This window comes from Amblyraja radiata, chromosome 17, assembly GCF_010909765.2.
Source record: "Amblyraja radiata isolate CabotCenter1 chromosome 17, sAmbRad1.1.pri, whole genome shotgun sequence".
In the NCBI taxonomy this organism is placed as follows: domain Eukaryota; kingdom Metazoa; phylum Chordata; class Chondrichthyes; order Rajiformes; family Rajidae; genus Amblyraja; species Amblyraja radiata.
The window spans coordinates 49,794,298-49,811,953 of record NC_045972.1 but is presented as its reverse complement, the minus strand read 5'-3'; the positions used below and the strand labels follow the sequence as shown (position 1 = coordinate 49,811,953).

General features: G+C 45.3%; 1 protein-coding gene across 4 annotated transcripts in view; it reads left to right on the top strand.

The window, feature by feature from the left end:
* znf536 (zinc finger protein 536) overlaps window positions 1–17,656 on the top strand; it is a 400,158-nt gene that overhangs the window by 98,308 nt on the left and 284,194 nt on the right. The gene's annotated exons all lie outside the window — the stretch shown is intronic.

The following is a 17,656-nucleotide window of genomic DNA, read 5'->3' as shown; positions in this document are numbered from 1 at the left end:
TTGGGCTGAAGGAAGGGCCTGTTTCCATACTGTACGTGACTAGTGTAGCTGGGACATGTTGGCCGGTGTGGGCAGGTTGGGCTGAAGGAAGGGCCTGTTTACGTACTGTACCACTCTCTACTTGTTCAGGAGATGGCTCTCTGTGCTCTCGTTGGTGACTTTGACAATCCTGTATTATTTTCTGTCTGTTACAGTTATCCATCACGTTTAGTTACATGGCAGTTTTTATTACTGTGATGTCCTCAATGAAAGCTTCCACAATGTACGATGTCAGGAGCTCCATTTATATTTCAGACCATTTGTGGAAAAGTGAATAACAGCATTTGTTAACATAACCAGCGCTTTAGAGAAATGTGATTTTAAAATACAAAAGTTCTCCAAATATTGCCTGAATAGACAATAACTATGCATAATTTTAGACTGAATAGCCTAAAAAGACCAATATATTCCTCTTGTTATAAAAAGTGTGAAGTAGCCTTTATTCATAGATTCTAATAACCACTTAACTTGGATCAAGTGGATGTGGAGAGGATGTTTCCACCAGTAGGAGAGTCTAGAATCAGAAGGCACAGCCTCAGAATAAAAGGACGTACCTTTAGAAAGGAGATGAGGAGGGATTTCTTTAGTTCCAGGATGGTGAATCTTTGCAATTCATTGCCACAGATAGCTGTGGAGGCCAAGTCAGTGGGTATGTTTAAGGCAGAGATAGATAGATTCTTGATTGGTGCGGGTGTCAGGGGTTATGGGGAAAAGGCAGGAGAATGGGGTTGAGAGACAGATCAGTCTTTGAATGGCATAGACTTGATGGGCCGAATGGCCTCCTTTTGCCCCTATGACATTTGAACATGAACTTAAATAAAGGGGAGGGGTGCAATTCCATCAAACACAGTAATGACTAAAACACACCAATTTTGATGCACTTGTAACAATGCTGTAACAACATGTCCAAAGGCAAAGCAACATCAATGTGTTACAGAATGTCATGTCATTGATATTGGATTGGTGTGGACACCATTGATCGACACAAATATCCAGAGTAACTCAGCGGGTCAGGCAGCATCTGTGGAGAGAAGGAATGGGTGACATTTTGGGTCTCGACCCTTCTCCAGATCCTGTCTGAAGAATCTCAAATTGACCCGAAATGTCACCTAGTCCTTCTCTCCAGAGAAGCTGTCTGACCCGCTGAGTTACCCCAGCATTTTGTGTCGAGCAATGGTGCAAACCAGCATCTTTCTACACGCTGTACAAAGGACAACTGGAATGTGCTCCAGAAATTGGATTCTCCAACCAGGTGCTGGAAGAAATCCCAGAATGAGCGAGTTTGGGAAGGGAAATACTTCCTGCCGGGACCAAAAGTCGTGTTTAGTTTAGTTTAGAGATACCATGCGGAAACAGGCCCTTCGGCCCACCGAGTCCGCACTGACCAGCGATCTCCGCACAATAACACTATCCTACACACACTGGGGACAATTTTACACTTACACCAAACCAATTAACTTACAAATCTGTACGGCTTTGGAGTGTGGGAGGACACTGAAAATCTCGGAGAAAACCCACACGGTCACGGGGAGAATGTACATAATTCCGTACAGACAGCACCCGCAGTCAGGATCGAACCCGGGTCTCCGGCGCTGCAAGTGCTGTAAGGCAACAACTCTACCGCTGCGCCACCGTGCTGTCCTTGTGCTTATCTCTCTCGGTCTGTCTCATCCGGCAATCCCCCACTTACAGCGCTTGCGGGGAAAGGCCTGAAATTGGAACAGAACACAAAGGAGAGACCCCTCTTCACCCATACCTACTCTGCAGAGATACTGCCTGTTCTGCTGAGTTACTCCATCCCCGTTGTAAACCAGCATCTGCAGTTCTTTCCCATACCTTCCTCGAATGTGGATCCCAAAACTGCTCACAATATTCCATATCCAGCCTCACCAGCACCTGAGAAAGCCTCAGCATTCCATCCTTGGCTCCCACTGCTCCTCCAGCCATTTCCTGGACACCTTAACCACCCGCCCATCCTTCCAGTACGAAGACCAACCAGAACCAGGAGCCACAGTTTAAGAATAAGGGGTAAGCCATTTAGAACGGAGATGAGGAAACACTTTTTCTCACAGAGAGTAATGAGTCTGTGGAATTCTCTGCCTCAGAGGGCAGTGGAGGCAGGTTCTCTGGATACTTTCAAGAGAGAGCTAGATAGGGCCCTTAAAGATAGCAGAGTCAGGGGATATGGGGAGAAGGCAGGAATGGGGTACTAATTGGGGATGATCAGCCATGATCACATTGAATGGCGGTGCTAGCTCGAGGGGCCGAATGGCCTACTCCTACACCTATTGTCTATTGTCTATTGTCCACCTCACCCAGTCATGTGTGGCCCCATCCATGTCCGATCCTCTGCAACATTGGATCGATCATCCATCTCCAATCACCACCACTTCTTGTCCCCAGAGCTCCAGGGCTTGGCCTCTCCTCTCACAACTGTTCTATCATCTGATGGGCAGACAGTCTACAAATCTGTCTCTTCGGGGAAATGTCTTGAGAACGTTTTTGAAGCTTTCCCTGTAATTAATTTATCAAAGATGCATGGGAGATCCTTCCTTCAGGCTTTCCTATCCCAATGTCCCTGGACTGTCTTCAAATGTCCACATTACTCTCGTCAGTGAGTAATTAATTAGTTGTGATTGTAGCAGCTTTGAGAGCTGCCGTTTAAATGTGAGTCCATTCTTCCCTTGTCGAAACTAACGTCAGTTTTATTGATTGGGGATTGGAATTGACTTTCAGTGATGGTGCACAATAGGCCACAATAGACTGTCCATTCCACATTGTCTAGTCTCGAGACACAGCATGGAGCCAGGCCCTTCGGCCCATTAAGTCAATGCCGACCATCGAACACCCGTTCACACTAGTTCTATGTTATCGCTATATTTAAGAGGGAGTTAGATGTGGCCCTTGTGGCTAAAGGGATCAGGGGGTATGGAGAGAAGGCAGGTACAGGATACTGAGTTGGCTGATCAGCCATGATCATATCGAATGGCGGTGCAGGCTCGAAGGGCCGAATGGCCTACTCCTGCACCTATTTTCTATGTTTCTATGTTTCTATCCCACTTTCCCATCCACTCCCGACACACTAGTGGACAATTTACAGAAGCTAATTAACCTCCAAACTCACACGCCTGTGGGATGTGGGAGGAAACCAGAGCACCCGGTGGAAACCCACGCGGTCACGTGGAGAACGTGCAAACTCCGCACAGACAGCACCTGAGGTCAGGATGGAGCCTGGGTCACCGGCGCTGTGAGGCAGCGGCTCTGTGTATTCATTGTGCCAGAAGAGGAGAGGATACACGGTGGGCTGCCAATCAGCCCTGGTTGTTTTTGCACCTCGGCAGAAGTTGACTTTCACCCTGATGTCTCGGCAGTATTTATGGCAAAGTACAAAAACTGCAAAGTGCAAGAGAAAACAAAACATCACCATCTGCTCTGAAGCATCCGCTCAATCACCAATTATAATTATTTCACCACTAATGTACATCATTACTCTTTCATTGGAGAAAACAAGTGTAATGTTTTATTATTAAAAAAAGTAAAATCACATGCGCATGCACTTCTGACCAAATCAACGATTCTGAAGTTACTTGTGGTTCTGCGATCCCATATCTGATCAATGGACATTAATTGTTCCCAACTACACTGCTCAGGGGATCTCTTCTGCAAACTCTCCTTGTCTTCCTGTTTCCACTAGGTTTTCGTTACTGGGGTCTCATGTCCTGCCGCGACCTCCCTTCATAGTAATATTAGCAACACGGCTGTCAAAGTCCATTGCTGAGATTTGTAAGCATAGTTCATGTGACCCTTGGGCTATCCTTGATCGGACTTTGCTGCCTGAACCTTGCACTAAATGTTATTCCCTTATCATATCTCTTAGACACTGTAAATTTCTGGATTGTAATCATGTATTGTCTTTCCGCTGACTGGATAGCACGCAACAAAAGCTTTCCACTGTACCTGTTTATTTAGTGACAATAAACTGAACTCAACTAAACGCAATAAAGGACATCAACACTGTGGAACGATTAGTTCCCCCCTGCCTTTCATCACCTAGGTTTAGGTTGCCAGCTGTAGTTTTTGATGAATAAAGTTCTCTCGTATCATATTGTATCGTATCGTAGGCCTATTATTGTCATGTGTACCGAGGTACAGTGAAAAACTATGTTTTGCATGTTAACCAAACAGGTCAGATAATAAAAAAGATACACAGATCAGATCCCGGTTGCTCAGCATAGAAACATAGAAAATAGGTGCAGGAGTAGGCCATTCGGCCCTTCGAGCCTGCACCGCCATTCAATATGATCATGGCTGATCATCCAACTCAGTATCCTGTACCTGCCTTCTCTCCATACCCCCTGATCCCTTTAGCCACAAGGGCCACATCTAACTCCCTCTTAAATATAGCCAATGAACTGGCCTCAACTACCTTCTGTGGCAGAGAATTCCAGAGATTCACCACTCTCTGTGTGAAAAATGTTTTTCTCATCTCGGTCCTAAAAGATTTCCCCCTTATCCTTAAACTGTGACCCCTTGTTCTGGACTTCCCCATCATCGGGAACAATCTTCCTGCATCTAGCCTGTCCAACACCTTAAGAATTTTGTAAGTTTCTATAAGATCCCCCCTCAATCTTCTAAATTCTAGCGAGTACAAGCCGAGTCTATCCAGTCTTTCTTCATATGAAAGTCTTGACATCCCAGGAATCAGTCTGGTGAACCTTCTCTGTACTCCCTCTATGGCAAGAATGTCTTTCCTCAGATTTGGAGACCAAAACTGTACGCAATACTCCAGGTGTGGTCTCACCAAGACCCTGTACAACTGCAGTAGAACCTCCCTGCTCCTATACTCAAATCCTTTCAAATACTCAGCACTAACTCCTCCTCCCATTCCCACACTGACCTTTCTGTCCTGGGCCTCCTCCATTGTCAGAGTGAGACCCAGTGCAAATTGGAGGAACAACACCTCATATTTCACTTGGGCAGCTTACACCCCAGCGGTATGAACATTGACGTCTCTAACTTCAAATTGCCCTTGCTTTCCCTCTCTCTCCATCCCCTCCCTCTTCCCAGTTCTCCCACCAGTCTTACTGCCCCCGACTACATTCTATCTCTCTCCTGCCCACTCCCTTGACATCAGTCTGAAAAAGGGTCTCGACCTGAAACATCACCCATTCCTTTCTCTCCTGTGATGTGGCTGTCACGCTGAGTTACTCCAGCATCTTGTGTAGTAAAGGCTGTATGCTTTTCCCATATTGGGATGAGGAAGCTGGAACATATCTAGTTTTACTCCATTGTTTCCTTTGTACAAATTCCTCGATTCTTCACAGAGTACGTACCTGTTACTTCTTTTATAACTGTAGCTGCTTGGAAATAAAAACTTTGTTTTAATGTCATTAGCTCCGACCTAATATGGAGACCAGAAATCAACGTACCACCTGTCGAACAATTCCTCCCACTCCCCCCTCTCTCTGTCACCCCCCAACACTCTCTCTTAATTCTTGCTTTGAACTAATCCACCTTTTCTCAGCTACCTGGACAAATGCAGCAATTATCTTCATCAGTGCTCTCGTTAATAGTTAGTCACAGTCTCAGAATCAAGGGGTGAACCATCTCTGTATTATCTGCCATGGCAGTGGGTGATTCAGGTTCTGGTTGGTTACTGCACAAACATCTCTTCAGTGGTTATCTCGCCCAGGTCCGAGTCAGTACAGTAGAGATTACATTTTGCAGTCAGCCTTTTTGACCACGTTGAGGAGATCTCGTTGCTCAATCCCCTTGTTAAATGACTTAACATCGGGAGCAGCACGTGTGTTAGAAACATAGAAAATAGGTGCAGGAGGAGGCCATTCGGCCCTTCGAGCCAGCGCCGCCATTCATTGTGATCATGGCTGATCGTCCCCTATCAATAACCCGTGCCAGCCTTCTCCCCATATCCCTTGACTCCACTAGCCCCTAGATCTCTATCCAACTCTCTCTTAAATCCATCCAGTGATTTAGCCTCCACTGCCCTCTGTGGCAGGGAATTCCACAAATTCACAACTCTCTGGGTGAAAAAGTTTTTTCTCACCTCAGTCTTAAATGGCCTCCCCTTTATTCTAAGACTGTGGCCCCTGGTTCTGGACTCGCCCAACATTGGGAACATTTTTCCTGCATCTAGCTTGTCCAGTCCTTTTATAATTTGGGTGGTAGCATGTTCCATTCCCTAATCATCCTTGGGTAAAGGGAATATTGGCAGCACAGTTTATTGAAATTCAGCCATTTGATGATGTAGGGACCGTTATTTTGTCTTGTTTCATGGCAGTTGGTGATGTAGTTAGAATGAAATACAATCACAAAACTTGCAACACTTCTCGGCATCTGCATACAATGGTGTCTGTCTTGTGCTTCTTGTGCGTGGTGGTGGAAAGATTGGTGGAGACAGGGCCGCGATCGATGTGAACGCTCTTTCCTTGACCCCACGGAACGAGCTGCCAGAGGAGGTAGTTGAGGCTGGGACTTTCCCAACATTTAAGAAACAGTTAGACAGGTACATGGATAGGACAGGTTTGGAGGGATATGGACCAAACGCAGGCAGGTGGGACGAGATGGGACATGTGGGCGAGTTGGGCCGAAGGGCCTGTTTCCACACTGTATCACTCTAAAATGATGTGGTTTAGATGTATGGACATTGTGGGCAGAGGGGTAGTGTGGGTAGTGTGAGTCACGCCTGCCATTGTGATTACAGCTCCTTCACTGTCCACCACTCAACAAATATTCAATAACTCCTTAAAAAGTTTTATTCAAAGGATCAACAACTCACTACAAGTCGTTGGCTATTTAAGTCCCACATGGTTATAGGGAGAGCATGCAAACTCCACACAAACAGTACCCAAGATCAGGAGTAATCTCTGTTCTACCAGCTGCACCACTGTGCCCATTTGATAGAGGGAGAGACAGTGCAGCTTGAGGTGTTGGACACATTTCCTTTAGTATAGAGATACAGCGCGGTAACAGGCCCTTCGGACCACCGAGTCCGCACCGACCAGCGACCCCCGCACACTAACACTATCCTACACACACTAGGGACAAATTTTGATTTATACCAAACCAATTAACCTACAAACCTGCATGTCTTTGGAGTGTGGGAGGAAACCGAAGATCTTGGAGAAAACCCATGCAGGTATGGGGGGGGGGGGGGGAGAACGTGCAAACTCCGTACAGACAGCACCCGGGTCTGTAACCACGGTAAGGCAGCAACTTTACTGCTGCACCACCGTGCCGACCAAGGTCTCGAGGGGACTGGTGTGTAGGAGAATCTTTTCATCGCTCGTCTCTGGCAGGGCAGTATGCATTTGCCCAGCCGGACTAGCCTTGAACTAATTGGCCATTTGAGAGGGTAACTAAATCAGCCACATTAATGTGGACTGTGTTGACATTGAAGCCAGATCAGGAGAGGATGGCAAGCTTCCTGCCCCGAAATACATTAGCAAACAAATTGCCTCCATACAACAATACAGTAGTCTTCTTGGTCATTACTGATACTGCAATTACAGAATTTATTTCATTAAGTGGATTAAAGATCTCCAGCTGCTCTTCAGACTTGTGCACACTTGCACGCTATTTTTTTCCTGGGTTTCCTGTTTTTCCCACTGGTTATATATCCATGGCATAACCCTTGGCTTGGCTATTAGGGATGCACGGTGGCACAGCGGTAGAGTTGCTGCCTCACAGCGCCAGAGATCCGGGTTCGATCCTGACTCCGGGTGCTGTCTGTGTGAATGTCGTACGTTCTCCCCGTGACCTGCGCGGGTTTTCTCTGGGTGCTCCAGTTTCATCCCACACTCCAAAGACGTACAGATTTGTAGGCTAATTGGCTTTGGTAAAAATCGTAAATTGTCCCTAACGTGTAGGCTAATATTAGTGTGTAGGGTGATTGCTGATTGGCGTGGACTCGGTGGGCTGAAGGGCCTGTTTCGGCGATATATGCCTAAAGTATAAAAGATAGTGAGCATCTGTATAGAGCACTGATATGATTATGACATACTGAACACAGAACAGGATAGTGTAAGAAAGAACTGTAGGTGCTGGTTTAAATCGAAGGTAGACACAAAATGCTGGAGTAACTCAACGGGTGAGGCAGCTTCTCTGGAAAGAAGGAACAGGACATGTTTCGGGTCAATTCTTATTCTTTTTCTCCAGAGATGCTGCCTGGCCCACTGAGTTACTGCTGCTTTTTGTGTCTCTCTTTGGTATAAACTAGTATAGACTTTGTCCATCTCACCTCAAAGCTGAGCCCTCTAGACTTTAACATTTCTATCCTGGGGGTAAAAATGTTCTGACTGTCCACCTTAAATATGCTCTCAGGTGGGGAACTGTAGATTCACCTCTACCCCATTGCGGACATTGGACTCTGTCTGTGGAACTGGTGCGCTACAATGCTGAGAACTGTATTCTGCACTCTGTATCTTCCCCTTTGCTCTACCTGTTGACGAGTTTGACTTGATTGTATTTAAGTGTGGCATTACCTGATCTGCTTGGACAGCGTGCAACACAAAGCTTTGCACTGTACCTTGGCACACGGGACAGTAATAAGGCTAATCCTAACTCTGCTATGGCAAGGCTGCTATGGCTCGAAGGGCCGAATGGCCTACTCCTGCACCTATTGTCTATTGTCTATTGTCATTGGCACACGGAGATCACGGCCAACGATACATGCCATCTTACTTCCCTCGCACCACAGCCCACAACGATGTCAGGGAATGGCGCGGTGGTGCAGCAGTAGAGTTGCTGCCTCACAGCGCTTGCAGCACTGGAGACCCGGGTTCGATCCCGACTGCGGGTGCTGTCTGTACGGAGTTTGCACGTTCTCCCCGTGACCGCGTGGGTTTTCTCCGAGACCATCGGTTTCCTCCCACACTCCAAAGACGTAGAGGATTGTATGTTAATTGGATTGGTATATCCCTAGTGTGTGTAGGGTAGTGTTAGTGTGCGGGGATCGCTGGTCGGTGCGGACTCAGTGGGCCAAAGGTTCCGCGCTGCATCTCTAAACTAAAATAAAACGGAACCAATGTGAATGGGGCAGTTTTCAGATGTACATGAACGTGATCAAGCTTCATCTTTAATGCACTCTGCAAAGCTTCTTGAAGTAATTGTCTAATCCTATTTACAGTTAAAAAAAAGATGCAGCTGAAATATCCACTCCAAGCATTAACCTTTAGCAGTTGCCTGAGTTACATTATCATTAAAGAATGCATTTAATATAATTTCATTTTAACAGAGACATTCTACATGTACTTTCCAAATCTTGCTGTATATCGAGTTGCTCATTGACAGGAGAAAGTATGGCAGGCACAAGGATGATAAATTCAATAAATCTTTCATTTTGTTGTAAAAGCCAATGATTCTTCTTCTTCATCATCATCAAGGTACGAAGAATAAGTTCATCGAGTTAATGGGTGAAAGCTTCTTCTTGCGTATGGCGTGCACAGCCTAAAGTTGTAGGACAACTTACATACAAACATAGAAAATAGGTGCAGGAGTAGGCCATTCGGCCCTTCGAGCCTGCACCACCATTCAATATGATCATGGCTGATCATCCAACTCTGTATCCTGTACCTGCCTTCTCTCCATACCCCCTGATCCCTTTAGCCACAAGGGCCACATCTAACTCTTAAACATAGCCAATGAATTAGCCTAAACTACCTTCTGTGGCAGAGATTTCCAGAGATTCACCACTCTCTGTATGAAAAATGTTTTCCTTATCTCGGTCCTAAAAGATTTCCCCCTTATCCTTAAACTGTGACTCCTTGTTCTGGACTTCCCCAACATCTGGAACAATCTTCCTGCATTTAGCCTGTCCAACCCCTTAAGAATTGTGGAAGTTTCTATAAGATCCCCCCTCAATCTTCTAAATTCTAGCGAGTACAAGCCGAGTTTATCCAGTCTTTCTTCATGTGAAAGTCCTGACATCCCAGGAATTAGGGTGATGAACCTTCTCTGTACTCCCTCTATGGCAAGAATGTCTTTCCTCAGATTAGGAGACCAAAACTGTACGCAACACTCCAGGTGTGGTCTCACCAAGACCCTGTACAACTGCAGTAGAACCTCCCTGCTCCTATACTCAAATCCTTTTGCTATGAATGCTTACATACCATTCGCTTTCTTCACTGCCTGCTGCACCTGCATGCCTACTTTCAATGACTGGTGTACCATGACACCCAGGTCTCGTTGCATCTCCCCCTTTCCTAATCGGCCATCATTCAGATAATAGTCTATTTTCCTGTTTTTGCCACCAAAGTGGATAACCTCACATTTATCCACATTATACTGCATCTGCCATGCATTTGCCCACTCACCCAGCCTATCCAAGTCACCTTGCAGCCTCCTAGCATCCTCCTCACAGCTAACACTGCCCCCCAGCTTCGTGTCATCCGCCAACTTGGAGATGTTGCATTCAATTCCCTCGTCCAAATCATTAATATATATTGTAAATAGCTGGGGTCCCAACACTGAGCCTTGCGGTACCCCACTAGTCACTGCCTGCCATTCTGAAAAGGACCCGTTTACTCCTACTCTTTGCTTCCTGTCTGCCAGCCAGTTCTCTATCCACATCAATACTGAACCCCCAATACCGTGTGCTTTAAGTTTGTATACTAATCTCTTATGTGGGACCTCGTCGAAAGCCTTCTGAAAGTCCAGATATAACACATCCACTGGTTCTCCCTTATCCACTCTACTAGTTACATCCTCGAAAAATTCTATAAGATTCGTCAGACATGGTCTATTGGTCTATTTGATATTATTTGATTGTGCACGTCGGGTTGATTGCATTGGTCGAAACAGGGTGGACCACGTGAAGGTTGCAATCTCCCACTCCAATGGGTGAAATCTCTTGGGACGAGGTCCGTCTGGTCATCACTCTCTCCCAAGCACCCCGACATCTCGAGCACCCCACATGTCTCATTTGCTGCTGTATATAGGGGGTACATTCACAAAAATAACATTTACACCCAGTAAGTTTGCAAATTATTTGTTCAGAATTGAAACACCAAATGCTGGAGTAACTCAGCGGGTCAGGCAGCATCTCTGGAGGACATGGATACGTGACGTTTCACAGAGTGCTGGAGTAACTCAGCGGGTCAGGCAGCATCTCTGGAGAACATGGATACGTGACGTTTCACAGAGTGCTGGAGTAACTCAGCAGGTCAGGCAGCATCTGTAGAGAACATGGATACGTGACGTTTCACAGAGTGCTGGAGTAACTCAGCGGGTCAGGCAGCATCTCTGGAGAACATGGATACGTGACGTTTCACAGAGTGCTGGAGTAACTCAGCGGGTCAGGCAGCATCTCTGGAGGACATGGATACGTGACGTTTCACAGAGTGCTGGAGTAACTCAGCGGGTCAGGCAGCATCTCTGGAGAGAACGTACAAACGCCACACAGACAGCACCTCATCTTCAGTTCCTTCCAATACAATTATTTAATCAGTTTGATTGATCGAAGGATACAGCATGGAAATAAGCCACCAGAATCCACGCCGACCATCGATCGCCCGTTCACACTAGTTCTATGTTATCCCACTTTCTCATCCACTCCCTACACACCTGCGGCAATTTACAGAGGGCCGATTAACCTACAAACCCGCACGTCATTGGGATGTGGGAGGAAACCCGTGCAGACACAGGGAGAACATGCAAACTCCACAGAGACAGTACCCGAGGTCAGGATCGAACCCGGATCTCTGTGTTGTATTCCAAGTTTGAATGCAATTGCTGCAGGGTGATTCTTGTTACAACTGTTGTCATTAAATCATCTCACAGTGTTCGGTGAGTTCTGTCCACCCTTCCTCAGCAGTTTGGGAAAATTAAATCTAATGAGACCAAGCTGATGGGTACAAGAGTGTTTGAGGATTAAACCCTGATGGATAACTACCGGGACCTGTGGTATATCTGTTCACAAATCTGCCCCTTCCCTCCCACAGCCATTCTTGGCAGTGAAAACATTTCTAAAGGATTCAGTTCAACTTCATTCCAATCTACTGAAGGTGCAAGCCATCTGTATCCAATCAGTTCACAGGGTGGCACGATGGAGCAGCGGTAGAGTTGCTGCCTCCCGGGATCGATCCTGACCACGGGCGCTGTCTGTGTGGCGTTTGTACGTTCTCCCTGTCACCGCGTGGGTTTTCTCCAGGTGCTCCGGTTTCCTCCCACACTTCAAAGACAAACAGATTTGTAGATTCATTGACTTAATTGGTTTATTAGTTGGTTAATTGGTCAACTTGTAAATTGTCCCCAGTGTGTAGGATGTTGCTCGTGTACGAGCGATCGCTAGACGGCATGGGCTCGGTGGGCCGAAGGGCCTGTTCCAAGGCGGTATCTGTAAAGTCTCTAGATCATGCCTTCAGCCATTCAGTGTACGTGTTTGACCATGGGGATCTTTACACATGTTTGCATGTTTGTATGTGTATGTTGGTACATGTTGGTATGTGTTTGTACAGGTATGTTTGTGCGTGTTTGACCATAATGGTGCCCACTCATGTTTGCATGTTTGTATGTGTATGTTTGTTTGTATGTATTGTACTTGTTTGTATGTGTTTGTATGTGCTTGTACATGTATGTCTGTGCATGTTTGACCATGGGAGTCTACGCATGTTTGCATGTTTGTACACACATGTTTGTATGTGCATGTTTGTACCTGTTTGTTTGTACATGCATGTTTGTGCGTGTTACACTATGAGCGTCTCTACACATGTTTACACATCTAACAAACACAACAGGTGAGACTGCGTGCATGTGGAACTGCAGCCTAGAACATTCACACACTGTTGGCATGGCTTCACCACCCTGTTTCAAGAACATGGATTTACAAACCAGGCTTGCTGTGAAAAACTTACTGAAAATGTAACGCATATCTGCAGAGGTGTAGCTGAATCTTTACCAGTATACATGTACTGAGCCATAATCATTGTTTAATAATCTCACCGAGTTCACGCAACTGGTCCACGTATGGATTGCCAATCCCTCAGATAAATATTGCATTTTTACACAACAGAAATCCATATTTCATGACTTTTTATTCTAATCTTAATCTAGTGCATATTCCAATCCTCATTTTATATTCTGCAACAAATGAGATGCGCTTTTCACTGCCTGGCTTGCTATTTGTGATTATTCTTCAGTGTGATTGGCTTCTCAGCCGTCATTAAAACATCCCTGTTACAGTAAAAACAAAGTGCTGCAGTTACTCAGAGAAAACGTTGCCCCTCAGGTTCCTATTACATTTCCCCACCACTCACCTATTGTTCAGCGAACCTGTGGGACTCTTTCCTCCACTCTCACTTCCACCCAATGCTTACAGCCATAGAGTCTTATAGCATGGAAACAGGCCCAACCTGCCCACACCAGCCAACATGTCCCAGCTACACTAGTCCCACCTGCCTGCATTTGGCCCATATCCCACCAAACCTGTCCTATCCATGTCTAACTGTTTCTTAAACATTGCAATAGTCCTAGCCTCAACTACCTCCTCTGGCAGCTTGTTCCATACACCCACCACCCTTTGTGAGAAAAGGTTACCACTCAGATTTCTATTAAATCTTTTCCCCTTCACCTTGAACCTATGTCCTCTGGTCCTCGATTCATCAACTCTGGGCTAGAGACTCTGTGCATCTACCCGATCTATTCCTCTCATGATTTTATACACCTCAATAAGATCACCCCTCATCCTCTGGCACTCCAAGGAATAGAGACCCAGCCTACTCAACCTCACCATATAGTTCACACCCTCTAGTCCTGGCAACATCCTCGTAAATCTGCTCTGCACCCTGTCTAGCTTATGGATACTAAGTGGGATGTGGGCCAGATGTAGGCAATTGGGACTAGTTTGGTTGGTCAACTTGGCCTGGCATGGACTAGTTGGGCTGAAGGGCCTGTTTCCTTGCTGAACGGGTCCACGAGTCTATGACCCTGTGTACAGGTAGGATTTAGGGATATCGCCAATAGTATTTCATACTTCAATCCTTACTAGAAATGAGCCAAGAGGTTTTTAGAGATATCTAGAAGATCAGTTTAACTTGGCATTATTTTTGGCACAGACATTGTGGACATTCCTAATTGTCACTGTATGTCATGTTGTCACTTGCGGGCGGAGCACCAAGACAAATTCCTTGTATGTGAATACTTGGCCAATAAACCTATTCATTCATTCATTCATTCATTCATTCATTCATTCATTCAAAGGGCCCATTCCTGTGCTGTACTGCTCTATGTCACCCTAAATATTTGGTCTGTCATGCTCTATAATGGAACATAGAATTACTCTGGGTGGCACGGAGGCGCATGGTAGAGTTGCTGTCTTACAGCTCCAGAGACCCAGGTTCGATCCATATGGAGTTTATATCTTCTCTCTGTGACTGTGTGGGTTTTCTCCGGGTGCTCCAGTTTCCTCCCACATTCCACAGACGTACAGGTTTGGAGGTGAGTTGGTTTTGGTAAAAAGTCAAGAGTCAAGAGTGTTTTATTGTCATATTTCCCAGATAGGACAATGAAATTCTTGCTTGCTGCAGCACAACAGAATATGTAAACATAGTACATAACTGGAGAAAAAAAGTTCAGTGTGAATATATACACACATACTCAAATAACAAATATAGTGCAATAATTATAATAGTCTGTTGTAGTTCAGAGCTTATATGTTGTTGTGTTTAATAGCCTGATGGCTGTGGGGAACAAGCTGTTCCTGAACCTGGATGTTACAGTTTTCAGGCTCCTGTACCTTCTTCCCAATGGCAGTGGTGAGATGAGTATGTGACCAGGGTGGTGTGGGTCTCTGATGATGTTGGAGGCCTTTTTGAGGCAGCGACTACGAAAGATTCCTTCGATGGTGGGGAGGTCAGAGCCGGTGATGGACTGGGCAGTGGTCACAACCTTTTGCAGTCTTTTCAAATAGTAAATTGTCCCTAGTGCTAGTGTACGGGGTGATCGCTGATCGTCGTGGACTCGGTGGGCCGAAGGGTCTGTTTCCACGCTGTATTTCTAAAAACTGTTTTGAGGTACTACTTCTTTGAGCCTATCTCATGGAAAATAATAATAATCTGGTAATAAAGGTTTAAGAAAGTTGCAGATGCTGGAAAAATCGAAGGTGGACAAAAATGCTGGAGAAACTCAACGGGTGAGGCAGCATCTATGGAGCGAAGGAATAGGTTACTTTTCGGGCCGAGACCCTTCTTCAGACTGGAAGGTGATAGTTTGAAACTTGGTCAACGAGGCCATTGAGTCACTGCCATGAAAAGAAAGGAATATTTAGACTATTTCTAAAATTTCACTCTGGGACAGTTTCAAAATTCCACCTAGCTTAAGAGATTACACCAATATTTTGGTTGGACTTCAAAGAGAAGCATGTGGTTTGTCAGAGTTATGTGAGATTCTGTCCGGAATTTCCTCATCTTCCTGAGGATGTGCTGCTTAGTGAGAGATGAAGGATATCAAATAAGGAGGAACAAGAACTGCAGATGCCGGGTTTATACAACAAGAGACAAAGTGCTGGAGTAATTCAGCGGGCCAGGCAGCAACTCTGGATAACACGGATCGGTGATTTGGAACGTTATATGTTATTCTTATGAATCCCTTTGTGCTAAGTGGATGGGTAGAGTGGATGTGGGGAGGATGTTTCCACTAGTGGGAGAGTCTGGGACTAGAAGCCACAGCTTCAGAATATAGGGACGTGCCTTTGGGAAGTAGACGAAAAGGACTTTCTTTAGTCAGAGGGTGGTGAATCTGTGGAATTCATTGCCACAGACAGCGGTGGAGGCCGTCAAAGGATATTTTTAAGGCAGAGATTGACAGATTCTTGATTAGTACGGGTGTCAGGGGTTATGGGGCAATGGCAGGAGAATGGGGTTGAGAGGCAAAGGTAGATCAGCCATGATTGAATGGTGGAGTGAAATTGTTGGGCCGAATTCAGTTTTGATATTACCGTGGACCAAATTACATTAGGATGGTTGTCTGGTTAGTGACTGAGGCAAGTGGGGTCATGCATGGATATGCAGGGAATGGAGAAACATGGAGCATGTGTACAAGGCAGAGAGCATCATGTTCGGTATGGAGGCCTGTTCATGTGCTGTATGTACTGTTCTATGTATTCATAGCAAGAGGATTTGAGTTTAGGTGCAAGGAGGTACTTCTGCAGTTGTACAGGGCCCTGGTGAGACCACATCTGGAGTATTGTGCACAGGTTTGGTCTCCTAATTTGAGGAAGGACATTCTTGCTATTGAGGGAGTGCAGCGTAGGTTCACCAGGTTAATTCCCTGGATAGCGGGACTGACATATGATGAAAAAATGGATTGACTGGGCTTATATTCACTGGAATTTAGAAGAATGAGAGGTAATCTTATGGAAACATACAAAATTCTTAAGGGATTGGACAGGCTAGATGCAGGAAAAAAATTATACTGTAGGCAGGATAAATGTTCCCGATGTTGGTGGAGTCCAGAACAAGGGGTCACAGTTTAAGAATAAGGGGCAGGCCATTTAGGACTGAGATGAGGAAAAACTTTCTCACCCGGAGAGTTGTGAATCTGTGGAATTCTCTGCCACAGAAGGCTGTGGAGGCCAATTTACTGGATGTTTTCAAGAGAGAGTTAGATTTAGCTCTTTGGGCTAACAGAATCAGGGGATATGGGGAGAAAGCATGAACGGGGTACTGATTTTGGATGATCAGCCATGATCATATTGAATGGCGGTGCTGGCTCGAAAGGCTGAATGGCCTACTCCTGCATCTATTTTCTAAATTTCTGTGTTTTTATGATCAAACGTTGGGTGATTTGGGAGATATAATGTATGAGACCGATTATTCTGGTTAAAGACTTGAGTGGCTTTGGCTTTTCCACTTGTAAGGATAATCGAGCGATTCTCATTTGAGTTGATCATCTGGAAACTCTACAGAAAAGCAGATCACATTGCTGTGAATGTACAATGTCAAGTGTTGAAAATGTGGCCTGTGCCTCATGTGTGAAACACACAACACTACATCGTAAATTAATGTGGAGAAAATCAGCGCAGATCTGAATGAGGCTGAATTTTTAAAATCAATAAATCGAAGATCATAACAATACTGTTGTTTCATCTTGTATCTGAAAACTCAGCTGGGAGATCGCCAGTCTTCTCTATTTGGAGAATATTCTCGTTGAGGAGTTGTGGGCAGAGGCAGCATTTTGGTGGATATTTGTTTGAGCATAAAAGATGAAACAGATTCGGGCATATCGTAGTTCCATGATCAACTCACAGCCAGAATCTCACACAGTCATTTCAGCAACATCATGTGTTTGTGCCCAGATTGAGAAGGTATCTTTAGTCCAGGCACTAGGAAAAATCAAATCAACCTATAGTTAATTTTCGATAAGAGAGCAAATTTTGATTGATAACTTACATACAGTAAATTTGCGATTATATTCATTATACTGCGGATAATTGTGTAACTTAAATACGAAACGCCAATGAACATTAACAGAGCTCCTCTAATTTGTGGCTCAGTCCCTTATTCAGCGTTTGGATGAGGAATGCATCTTACTCTTTCTCTTCCTCTCCGCACATCAGTTTTGTGTTTGTGCAGTTATTTCCATGTCAGAGGTGCTTGAGAAAAAT